The sequence below is a fragment of the Leucopleurus acutus genome, assembly GCF_964270905.1.
Source record: "Leucopleurus acutus genome assembly, chromosome: 15".
NCBI lineage: Eukaryota > Metazoa > Chordata > Mammalia > Artiodactyla > Delphinidae > Leucopleurus > Leucopleurus acutus.
Window position 1 is genome coordinate 52,474,246 of NC_139157.1, and position 13,149 is coordinate 52,487,394.

Below are 13,149 nucleotides of genomic sequence, written 5' to 3' on the forward strand. Positions count from 1 at the left end.
AATTCATAACCTGCAGAGGGATCTAGGGAAGTCACAGGGACCGGGCCTTTGGATTTGGCAGTTAAATACTTGGGACCTTCAAGAGAGCTAATTCGGGTCTGATAGCTGTCAGGTTGCATGCAGACTAATCTTGAGAAATTTAGTGATGGGGAAAAAAAAGGGTGTAGCTGAGCTGTTAACATGGTGGAGAGAAAATGTCTGTGTGTGTGCATGTGCGTGTGTGTGTGTGTTTTATGCATAAGGGAGACCTCAGTGTGTTCATAGGTGAAAGGGGAGGAATCAGTGGAAAACGACAGTGGTCATCCTGGAGGAAGGAGTGATAGATGGTCTTGGAGCAAGTGGAGGGGGTGGACTCAGAAAAGAGGAAGGATGTTTCACAAGTAAGAGGAGGAGGGTGGGACCAGTGATTATTAATTACAGTCATTTCTGACAAGTGTGACTCTCTGGTCTCAAAAAATAAAAAAGTCACATTGTCCTTATTACTAAAGATTATATCCAGTGTTCACTAAAGAGTATAACCTGAATTTGAACATGATTAAGGTTTCTTAGCCCAGCAGCTTTTCCAACTGTGACAAGCATGGGAATCACTGCCTGTTTAAATGCAGATTGTGAAGAGGAGGTGGGACAGGGCCTGATGTTCTGCATTTCCAACAAACACCCCAGGGATGCGGTTGCTGCTGTCTTAGACCTTCCATCTTTGCTTCCAGGACGCCTTTTTTTTTTTTTTTTTCCAATGGCAGCTGAATGTAAATGTTTTACATTGGCCTAACCTTGTAATGGAATTTATGTGAGAAATACTGAACACCCTTTCTTCTGAAGTTAGCTGAAATAAGGTTGAAATACGTCTTATCACAAATGTGTTCTAGTTTTAAAGAACTCAAAATGCTCATGTGTATCTCAAACATTAATTTTCTCAGTACTAAGAAAGGAGTTTGTCTTCAGAATTTGAAACCATATTGTTTTGGAATATTAGAAAACGAAATTGCTTAAAAGCAGAATGTGATCTTGATGAAATATTTATCTGTAGTGAATTATTATTATTTAAATTTTATTTTTGGCTGCGTTGGGTCTTCGTTGCTGCACGCAGGCTTTTCTCTGGTTGCAGCGAGCAGGGGCTACTCTTCATTGCGGTGCGTGGGCTTCTCATTGTGGCGGCTTCTCTTGTCGTGGAGCACAGGCTCTAGGTGCACGGGCTTCAGGAGTTGTGGCTCACGGGCTCTAGAGCGCAGGCTCAGTAGTTGTGGCGCATGGGCTTAGTTGCCCCGCGGCATGTGGGATCTTCCTGGACCAGGGATCGAACCCATGTCTCCTGCATTGGCAGGCGGATTCTTTTGTTTTTTTTTTTTTTTTTTGCGGTACGCGGGCCTCTCACTGTTGTGGCCTCTCCCGTTGCGGAGCACAGGCTCCGGACGCGCAGGCTCAGCGGCCATGGCTCACGGGCCCAGCCGCTCCGCGGCATGTGGGATCTTCCCGGACCGGGACACGAGCCCGCATCCCCTGCATCGGCAGGCGGGCTCTCAACCACTGCGCCACCAGGGAAGCCCGGCAGGAGGATTCTTAACCACTGCACCACCAGGGAAGCCCTATAGTGAATTATTGATCAGTTATTTTTTTGAGGGATATACTGTTTGTTGATTCAAAGGGACTTCTCAATCTTTTCTACAAGTGTTTTTAGGGTATTAGTATGATTCATTATTAATGGTCTAGATATACTTTTTAAATGTTAACATTTAGCAAAGTAATGCTTTTTTTCACGAATAAGATCTTTTATTTGTCATCATTAAAAGTGTAAATTTTAAACAGATTCTTGTACTACTGGCTCATATCCACCAGCTCTTTCGACTTTAGCACCTGTCTCATCTGCAGAAGCTTTTCCAGAACTACTACCTTCACCATGTGACACTCCATGAGTTTTCCCAATTCAAACTTGGGCTTCTTCAGCATTTTTACTTTCCTAACAAAGACATCATAGAGCAGATAAGTAGACTGGCAAGCCTTTTCTATGTCTTTTCCAATGCTGTCTGGAATCACTTTATTGACCACTTCTTTCAAGTCATTTGTCTTCACCTCTTGGGTCATGGTTTCCATCATCTTCTTCCAGATTTGGCAGACCTGTTGGTGCTGGGCATAAGAGGTCTTCCGAATCTGACTGTTACATTTTTTAGTAAAACCCACACAGAATAGACGAAGCAAATAACCATAGGTAGTCTTGACACCAATGTGAGCTTCAACCATGGTCTGCCATTTTTTGACCATGGAGCACATTTTCTCACAGGTAAGATCCATGCCATGGAAATCAGTCAGGCAATTTTTTGCCCTGAACATATTCAGTAATTAGCTTGAATTTTCTAAATGCAACTTCATCATTCTGCAGATCAGCAAGGCTCACTTCAAAAACAGAATCCGGGGGCTTCCCTGGTGGCGCAGTGGTTGAGAGTCCGCCTGCCGATGCAGGGGACACAGGTTCGTGCCCCGGTCCGGGAAGATCCCACATGCCGCGGAGCGGCTGGGCCCGTGAGCCATGGCCGCTGAGCCTGCGCGTCCGGAGCCTGTGCTCCGCAACGGGAGAGGCCACAACAGTGAGAGGCCCGCGTACTGCAAAAAAAAAAAAAAAAAAACAGAATCCGTGAGGTCATCAGATGTGATTTTGATTTCTTGAGTTTTTGTGACTAGTGTTTTCCCAATATTTCTTATATTGACACATAGCTAGTGCTTTCACATCATACCAATCCTTCTTAGAAAATGAGTCAACCACTTTCTTCTTGGCTCCCTTTTTGCCACTTTCGTAAGGTGCTTGTTCTTGCCAACCACCGTGGTGCTGCTCAGAGAGCCAAAAAGCCAGCGTAATGCTTTTTAACAGAAAACTGCAATATAATGTAAGCATGCTGTTTACAAAATAACTATAGGACTTATTTTTTTTATTATTAATTCCTAATTTTGAACGCATAAACTATGATGAATGTCTTCCTCTTTCAATCCCATCAGCATACTTCTGTCACTTCATGTAAAAGTTTATTTGAGATGATGTTAAAAGCCAGGACTAGACAGGTGGAATAGCCTGCCTGTCACCCGACATGGGTCAGATCCTGCAGAAAGCAGAGGCTCAAAGGTAATCAAGCATAGATCAAAAAAGGAGATTATTATAACCTGAAGACAAAATTCAAAATTTTCTTCCTCTGGAATCATTTTTAAAAGTTTCGGGACTTCCCTGGTGGTCCAGTAGTTAAGAATCTGCCTTCCAATGCAGGGGACATGGGTTTGATCCTTGGTCAGGGAACTACGATCCCACATGCTGCGGCCAAGTGAGCCCGCACGCCACAACTACTGAGCCTGCATGCTCTAGAGCCCGCGCACCACAACTAGAGAGCCCACACGCCACAACTACTGAGCCCGCGTGCTCTGGAGCCCGCGCACCACAACTAGAGAGAAGTCTGTGAGCTGCAGCGAAAGATCCCACATGCTGCAACGAAGATCCTGCGTGCTGCAACTAAGACCTGGCTCAGCCAAATAAATAAATAATTTTTTTTAAGTTTTCTTCATTTGTAATACTTTGTACACGTGCAAAATGCAAAAGGTTCCAAGCGTGTATGGTGAAAGTTTCCTCCCTCCCATGCTGTCTTCACAGAACTCCCCTTTGTCAACCAGTATCTTGTGTCTATTTCAGAAAACAGCTTTACTTTGTATGTTTAATATTTCATATTATTACATATAGTCTGCACTATTCTTAATAGCTACATAATTGGATATGATTTTTCCATAATTTCCCCCAAATTTGAATTTTTCTTCATAAAGAAAATTACATGCAACTGAATATATTGAGCATTTAGGACCATTAAGGAGGAATGTCAGTAGATGCCTACAGGGAAATTCAACATCCCTCTAAACTGTTTCCTTATATTTGTACAGACCGTATCAAAAGCTTGAAGCCCCTGCTAACTCTCCATTCTTACAATTCTAGGAGCCCCTGCTGGGTTTAACAGGACGCTAGAACAGAGCAAAGAGGAGATGCCATTCACTCCTTCGTATCAGCAGACCTACCGGTTAATACCATCAAGGAATGCTCCAAGGCACTTCCATGCCTGTGGGTGAACATTAGAACCATTCCAAACCAATGCTAACATCTGCATGCTTTCCAGAAGACCTCTGATGGTGCAGAACAATCATCACCATGTACAAAATGCAAATCCAGTGGGCACCTGGGAGACCTCACATGACAGTAGTGGTTCTGGAGTTCAAGTGGAGTTCCAGCAGGCCTTCGTCTGTTTATCTAGTCTCTCATCTATTCAATACACATTTATGAACATCTACTGTGTTCCAGGCACAGTTCTGCTCCTAGGGGTATGAGAAGAGAGATGAGGTTCCTGCTTTCAGGGAGTTTACATTCCAGTGGGGAATAGCTGGCTCCACCTCACCAAAGCCAGCCAGTCTTTGTCTTTCTTCCTCATTCTGGTCATTGCTTTCTCTCATTACCAGCTCCGCCCCACGCCTCCACCCCCCCCCCACCCCCCCCACACACACACACGCACGCCTACCCTCTCTAGTCAACCTGCAAACCTGCATTCTCTGCTCTTCGTTTCATCACCCCGGATGCCCTGCCTGTGTATGTGCATCTGTTCATCTCCCATGTGTCTAAGTGTCTTCTTTGTGCCCAGCAGGGTTGGAAGCTCTTTGTGGGCACTCCATAAAAGTGACTGAATGAAGGCCCGGCTCTTGGCATTAAGGCTGAACTTTTTTTAAAGTAAGCTTTTAATTTTAAAACATTTTTTTATTCACAGAATAGTTGCAAAGATAATGTACAGAGTTCCCGTACACCCCTCAGCCAGCTCCTCCTGTCATTAGCACCTGACATTACAATGATATATTTGTCACAATTAATGAACCAATACTGATACGTTGTTATTAACTAAAGTCTATATCTTACTCAGATTTCCTTAGCTTTTCCACTGATATCCTTTTTCGGTTCCGGGGTCTCATCTAGGATGCCACACCACAAGTGGTTGTTGTCTCCTTAATCCCTCTGGTCTGTGATATTTTCTAGTCTTGTTTCTCATGGAGTTTTGACAGATTTGAAGAGCTCTAGTTAGGTATTTTGTAGAATGCCCCTCTAGTTGGGTTTCCCTGATGCTTTTTTTATGGTTGCACTGGGGTTGTGGGCTAGAGGAGAAGTGCCGTTCTCACATCTTGTCGGGGGTACGTGCCATCCACATGACGGGACGGTACAATCCATCTTGAACACCTGGCCAAGGTACAGTTTGCCAGCTTTCCTCACTGAAGGGGACCCTGTTCCCCTTTTACCTACTCTGTTGCTTGGAATCAAGTCACTAAGTGCCTTCCCCCTCCCCTCAAGGGGGTAGGGGGTGGGGAGAATTAAGCTCCACCTCCTGGAGGGTAGTATTTATGTACATCATTTAAATTCTTCTGTAAGAAAGATGTAACTCTCCCCCTCTTCATTTATTTATTTTGTCAACCACTTATATCAGTGTGGACTCTCATGCATATTTATGTAAAGATTTGGGTTAGAATCTGATACTAGGCTATTTATTTTGCTGCTCAAATTGTTCCGATTTTGGCCATTGGGAGTTCTTTTTCGGCTGGCTCCTGTGTCCCTTTGACATGCCCCATCCTTTTGTTTTTTGAGTGTTTCTTTACTTTCTGGCACTACTGTATATTTCCTGCCCCAGCCTTAGAATCAGCCATTTCTCCAAGGAACCCCGGTCCCTTTTACTGGGGAGGCCTGTTTTTCAGTCCAGACCTCAGCATCACTTACCCACCCACTCAGTCAGCCGGTCAAGGAATACGTAGGTATATTCTTCTCTCATGCTGATCATTGAACCAGATGTGGGATATACAGTGGGGAACAGAGCATACAAGTCCCTGCCTTTAAAAGCTAGTGATGTGGCCTACGAGACAGACAGTGAGCAAGTCTCAACAAAGAAATACGTAATTATAACTTTGATGCGTGCTTCACAGGGGAGGGACATGGCCCTCAGATGAAAAACAACCTAAGTCAGGGACCTGGGTTGCATCCGGTGGCCAGAGAAGCCCCCCATGGGTAGCTAACATTTAGATAGAAAGTTGATGAGAACGATTCAGCCATTCAAAGAGCAGAGGGAGGAGTGTTTTCAAACTGCAGGTTAGTGGGTCATGGCTAGCTTTTTAAAAAAAGGACAGAACATACCAGAAGTATTATCATGTACAACTAATGTTGCCTTTATTTATAGGTTGATGTGTTTACTGGTTCATGGTATAAAATATTTCTTGCAGGGGAGTATTGTCAAAAAAACAAGTTGAAAGCAACTGTTTTAGGAGGAAATAAAGGCAGATTGAAAGCTCTGAAAAAAGAAAAAGCCGTAACATACTTGAGGATCTGAAAGGAGGCCAGTGTGACTGGGGAGTGAGCCTAGGGTGTGAGAAGAGGCTGTAAATGTAGGGAGGTGCGCAGCCCTCGAACAGGGCCAGGGCCCAGGAAGCCTCGGTATTTTCATTAAGGAGCAATGGGAAGTCATTGGAGGGTTTCAAATGGGGAAGTGTTGATATTTAAGAAGATCTTTTAGGCTCCTATGTGGAGAATGGAAGGAGAGGGCAAATGAGGAAGCCGGAGCCAGTCAGCGAGAAGGGTCGTACAGAGGGAGACCCAAGCAAGAAGAGTCACTAGGACATGCGTTCACATTCCATTGTCAGTCTTGTACTCCCAGCCACTAGAACAATGCCCGGAACACAGAAGACCTTCAGTGTATACGTGTTGAATGAACAAGTTACATGACTGTAGTAAAGACGGAGAGAAGTGGTTGAGTTAAGACATGTTTGGAAACTGGCAAGTCTTGCTGATAGATTGGGTCTGGGGGAAGTGGATGGGCAGAGTGAGAGCCTTCCCTCACACGCTGCACGCCGCCAGTGCTGACATTTGCTTTCTTTCTCTGCTTTGGGCAGTTACAGGATCCTTTAACTGTTTAGACTGTGTTTCTGCCTCTGTGCTTAGTCATAGTGGCCAGAAGTGGAAATAACAGAATTTTTCAAGAGAAACTGAGATTGAACAGAATCACAAAAAACAGTTCTTAGCACAGATTTTCAGACCCACAGATTTTATGATCTTTGATGCCAAATCTCTGAAATTCTGTGAGCGCCAATCACTAGCAAATAAAGATCCTCAGAGGGGCACCAAACTCCCTGGCGTTTTAGCATTCGGACAGGGAGCTGGCTGGGGGCCGAGGGTAATCGTGTATAGCTATGTGCCAAAGACCTTTCTCCCACCCGATTTTATGTCTTAGTAAAATATATTGTGGCCAAATCCTTTCTTGATACTCCTTTTCTTGACAGTGCTGATGCCTGAGGTCTGCGGCTGGCTGCCCACTTGGCCGCTGGCTTCCTCAGCGGAGGGCAGCCACCTCCTGTCACTGTGGAGGGACTGGGACAAGGACAGGCCTAGACAGCGCCAACATGGAGCAGAAAACAGGAGGAGCCAGACCCCAGGTACAGAAAACTGTGAGTCCTCTCTGGAAAGTCGGGCACCAGAGATGGGCGCGCTCCAGAAATGCTGATTAAGTTTGAAGGGTTGGTCCTTTTGGTCAGATGGGTTTCATGCTCTTGACTGAGAAACCAAAGCAACCATCAGATGTTACTGGGAGTGATGCCAGTGGTGTTTGCACTGGTTAAGAATTTTCAGATGACACAATAACAAACTCAAACTGGCTTAAGCAAACAAAGGGATTGTGTTAGCTTACGGCCTGAGAACTCCAGCACGCAGTCTAGAATTTAAATCTTCCTCGCGATGTCAGCTCCATGCCCGTTTTGTTTAGAGCACTGCCTCTTCTGGGTGTCGGCTTCATCCTCAGGCTGGCAATTCTCTTGGCGGCACAAATGGCTGAGGGAATTTTGAACCTTGTCTTCTCCAATACACCATCCAGGAGAAGGGGGATTGTCCCCTCTGGTAAACCCACAGAGGGCTGAGGAAGATTTTTTCCAGAAGCCCTAGGAAACATTTCCTCAAATCCCACTGGCCTGAATCGGGCTGTATGCCCACGCCTGAGCCAATCACCGTGGCCAGGTGATGGGTACTCTCTGGCTTAAGCACATCAGGGCTACCCCTGGGAGCTGGATGTATCCAGCTGTTAGAGAAGGGGGAGACAGTGAGGGGGTGGGTGTTCCCTCAGGCAAAATGTGGGTGCTGTGGCAGGAGAAGGGAGGAGAGGGACGCTAGGGAGGCAGGCTGTGTATGTTTACTACATCAACATCATTATTATCGTGATAAAGGCCAAACTGGAGGCAGTGCAGATATAGATAAGGAAACCTTTGTTCAGAACCCCAGTTCTGCCTGCTTCTAGGTGAGTGACTTAACCTCTTCAGGTCTCAGTTTCTTTATCTGAAAAGATGTGGATGAAAATACCTCAGGGAGGGTAAAATTCATATATCTAATTATGTCATATATATATATATATAAAAATATATCAGGTTATATATTTGAAAAAGTAAAAATAAAATGAGGTACTTTTTGTATTTTCTCAAAGTGGCAATTACAGTCAGTCCTGTAGAAGCCAAGACTGAGCCCACGTTGCCGCCTAGTAGGACGGCAGGTGGAAGGAAGGCTTTCCTGGCCACCAAGTGTTGGGCAAGTCAGGGCCCATCTCGTGTCTTCATGGCGAGAAAGAAGTTTCACTGGTTCAGAACCAAACTTAAGCAGCAGGTGTTCAGGGATGGGGTGTTGAAGTTTCATCTTTGATTTTTCTATGAAATCGTTCAGGTTACTAAAATGTCGGCCCTATTCTCTTGTTTAAGAACTGGTTTCATTTCTAATGACACAGCACCATCATGCCATTCCTTGATTTAGTCACGAGAACCAAAACTAATGTGTGGCTAGTTTCATGTCGTTTTTATAGCAGTTAGTACAGAGAACAACAGGCTCTTGTAAAAACAGATGTATTTGCTATCTGTTTCTCTATCTGCTGCCTCTCAGGCTCAAAACCCTATTTCTAAGATGGCGTGGTCCTCTGGTTGGGCCTTGTGGGAGAGGCTCCGGCAAGCTGCTCTTCTCAGTGGGAAACCTTTTCATAGGAAACAAGAGTCCCAGCCCCCAGACATTATAAGAATTGTAAAAGGGTGTCAGAAAGAGACCTTTCACCTTTTGAGAGAAGATTCGCTTGGCATTAATGTCTACTGTGAACCCAGAGGAGGGGGTTTTATTTTATTTTATTTTTCTTTACATCTTTATTGAAGTATAATTGCTTTACAATGGTGTGTTAGTTTCTGCTTTACAACAAAGTGAATCAGTTATACATATACATATGTTCCCATATCTCTTCCCTCTTGTGTCTCCCTCCCTCCCACCCTCCCTGTCCCACCCCTCCAGGTGGTCACAAAGCACCGAGCTGATCTCCCTGTGCCATGCGGCTGCTTCCCACTAGCTATCTATTTTACGTTTGGTAGTGTATATATGTCCATGCCACTCTCTCACTTCGTCCCAGCTTACCCTTCCCCTCCCCGTATCCTCAAGTCCATTCTCTGGTAGGTCTGTGTCTTTATTCCCGTCTTACCCCTAGGTTCTTCATGACATTTTTTTTTTTTTTGTAGATTCCATATATATGTGTTAGCATACGGTATTTGTCTTTCTCTTTCTGACTTACTTCACTCTGTATGACAGACTCTAGGTCCATCCACCTCATGAGCCTCTGTAAACTTCTTCAAGGCCTTGTGGTATTAACATGAAAAAGTGAGCATATATTTAGCATTCCTGGAAAAAGCATGGCCTTCCTATTAATGCTAATACTCTCATAATGACACCACAGCCAGTCTCCTCACAGAGGCTTTATCATCTACAGTGTCTCTATAGGCAGGTTAGATAACAAATGTTTACAGATGAGGAAACAGAGACATTGATGGCTTCAGAGAGGGAGAGTGTTGTGGAATTTAATTAGAGTCCTGGGCTAACCTCTGCTGTGTAATTGCTTGATTTCTCTGTGTTTCCTCACATATAAAATGTAAATAATAATAATAAAATCCCTCATGGGTGGTAGTGAGGATCATGTAAACGAATGCATGTAAAGTGTTTACACCAGCACCTGGCACATAGTTTTCACTCGATAAATGTTTGTTGCTGTAATTATCATTACCTTCAGTATCCTTTTTTCTCAATCGCAAGTTAAATGACCTTGCCTCTTTGACTCACACGTATACAACCTACCTACTGGGTCTCCCCCCAACCTCAGTTATTCATTTGATCTTGATCTCAGTTTGTTGAATGTTGAATATTGAACTGAATTCAAAATGTTGAATATTGAACTGAATTTCATGTTATGTGGATCCAACTCACCTGGGAGACCAGATTGGGCAGTTATGCCTCCTGTTCTTTGCTTTGATTCGGAGCCTGTGCTATGCTGTAGTCAAGCCCAGGTCACCTTCTTGGCCCAGTTTTAAATGTTTCATCCAGTTCAACCAACATCATTTCACTTAATTCCTGCATTTAAAAAAATTTCCACATGGGAACATTGTCAAGAAAGCCTTTCTGTAGTTCATTTCTTTTTTTTTTTTTTTTTTTGCGGTACACGGGCCTCTCACTGTTGTGACCTCTCCCGTTGTGGAGCACAGGCTCCGGATGCACAGGCTCAGCGGCCATGGCTCACAGGCCCAGGCGCTCTGCAGCATGTGGGATCTTTCCAGATCAGGGCACGAACCCGTGTCCCCTACATCGGCAGGCGGACTCTCAACCACTGCGCCACCAGGGAAGCCCTGTAGTTCATTTCTTTATCTTAATTCATTCTTTGTTTCTTTCAACCAATATTCTTTACTGTGTCCACCTGAGCAGTCCCACTAATATTGCTGGTATTTATTGCTTCGCATATGTACATCTTGTCCCTTCTCTCAGATTGTGAATTTCTTGAGGCCAAAAGCCATTGCTTCTATTTCTTTGCATCACCTGCAAGACCGTGGGCAGGTCTGCCTGGGGATTAACTTGTGGAAGGGCTGTGACTGCATCTATGGATCTCCCTGATCCTTTCCCTCTGCTTACAGCCTCTTTCTTTTCTCCTAAGTGTCTCACTAGGCCTTAAGCAAGCAGAGACGTAGATTTCATTGTCAGGGCTGATCTGTCCTGTATTTGGGGCTTTGAAGGTGATACACCCAGGGGCGTCCTTGGACTAGGCCTCCAACACCCTCTGTTGGTGTATGTGTTGGCAAATTACCTGCCATTTCCTCCAGCAAACGATCACATCTCCCGTTCATGTCTCATTGTGTTTTCCTTGGTTTAATCTCTCTCCTCCTACCCACAGTCTTATCCTGCTTTTCCCTGATTCTCTTGCAGGCCTGTCCCATTTCCTGGCCTCTGTTCGTGCATTGGCCATTACTCTTGTTCGACCCTTCTGTGTGCCTCACTTTGGTTTCTGTTCCCCCTGTTCTTTTTCTTTCACTTTCCCCCACCCACCAGCCCTTTTTAACAGTGTCATCATGACTTACAGTTTGGGAACATGGCCCTCGCCATCTCCCACATTACACAGCCGCCCCAGCTTTCGTTTGCCCAGCATCCCTCCCCGAGCCAATTCGGCAGGACGGAAGCTCTGCCACGGCCAGACGCCAGCACCAACTCTTACTGTGAGCCCTGCTTCATGCCTGTCTGCGGAAGCAGGGGCAGGGCTGAAGATGGAGGCCACAGAGAAGGACCCCAGACCTCTCCTCAGCTTCTGCTGGGATGTGTGAGTTGGGTGTGACCCCAAGACTCAGAACAGCTTCGCTCTGTGAAAGCGCGAAACAGGGAGGGTTCTCTGAAAGGAATGGTCTGGGCTGCGGGGAAGAGGTGGGGTAGCACATGTGACAGAGACCCAGGAGGTTTCTTGTGCTGACATGACTTGGCCTCCTAATCCACAAAACTCAGCTGAAACACCCAAGCCAATGAATAACAGGGTCCCGGCCATAAGCAGAAAACGCTCTTCCCTTTTTCTTCCCTCCACCTCACCCATGCAGCCTTGTGCAATCTGTCCGTATACAAAGGTTTGCAAAATTGTCCCAGTGGAGGACAGGTCTGTAGTTTCTTGGCCACACCTCCCTTCCTGGAGGGTCAACCAGCACAGCTGGAGCAAGCTGACGGGGTAGGAGGGGAAGGGGACGGCAAGGATGCTGGGAACGGGGCCTTCTAGGACTCAGTTTCAGAGATCAAGAAAGCGGTCTTCTTATTTCAAACATGCAAACTGAATTTGGTCAAACACTCTCCTTGTGAGGCAGCTGCCCTTTGAAGCTGTGGACCAGGGTGGAAATAAAAGCTCCTGTCTGAGAAAGGATATGTTTCTTTCTTATGCTCTCTCCTGACCATTCTTTTTCCTGCTGGTTTGCTGCATGGACCCTCTGCCGGCAGCAAGGGGGGAGCCTGCAGCAGCCGGAGCAGCGGCGCCTGAGTGAAAGTGATTAACACCCTGAGTTCCACAGCTACCTCGGCGTCTGCAGCACCTTTCCCCAGCCTGACCTCCCCTTGATGCCTTTCTGCTGCTGCTGTGTGAGCCAAGCTCGAAAGCCAGGCTGAACAGGCTGGTTGAAGAAAGGAGTGAGACAGGTCTTAAGTCCCAGAAAGGCAGTGCAGCCCAAATCCTGGTGCTAGTGGTTAAAGCCCACCCATGGGTGCATCTCACCTATGACACAGGCAAGAAAGCAAATACAGCTAAACTCAAGATGGACATCTGTATTCAGAGATCTTTTATATTCACCCATATTACCTGGTATGGTGCTGAGAATGCATTTAATATTTATGGACCCTTTTGGCATTAAGTAAGGCCTGGCCAAGATAAAAGGAAAAGATAATAGGAATTTTGCCAAACAGGACCAAAGAATGCAATTTCTTAAACTCTATTTTATTATTTTTTCTCTTCTATTATGGTTTATTATAGAATATTGAATATAGTTCCCCGTGCTATATAATACAACCTTGTTGTTTACCTATTTTATATACAATAGTTTGTATCTGCTAATCCCAAACTCCTAATTTATCCCTCCTTCACCCCCCTTCCCCTTTGATAACCACAAGTTTGTTTTCTATGTCTGTGAGTCTGTTTCTGCTTCATAAATAAGTTCATTTGTGTCATACTTTAGATTCCACATATAAGTGATATCATATGGTATTTGTCTTACTCTTTCTGATGTACTTCCCTTAGTATGATAATCTCTAGTTACATCCAT

The 13,149-nt window shown here is 45.2% G+C and overlaps 1 pseudogene across 1 annotated transcript; it reads right to left on the reverse strand.

The window, feature by feature from the left end:
- Nucleotides 1–1,795: 1,795 nt before the first annotated feature.
- Nucleotides 1,796–11,211, reverse strand: LOC309972001 (small ribosomal subunit protein eS1-like; annotated as a pseudogene). The gene is made up of 4 exons: nucleotides 11,172–11,211; nucleotides 7,303–7,422; nucleotides 2,620–2,849; nucleotides 1,796–2,398 (listed from the first exon to the last, which is right to left on the reverse strand). The product of its transcript is annotated as a small ribosomal subunit protein eS1-like (transcript).
- Between the last annotated feature and the right edge of the window lie 1,938 nt (nucleotides 11,212–13,149).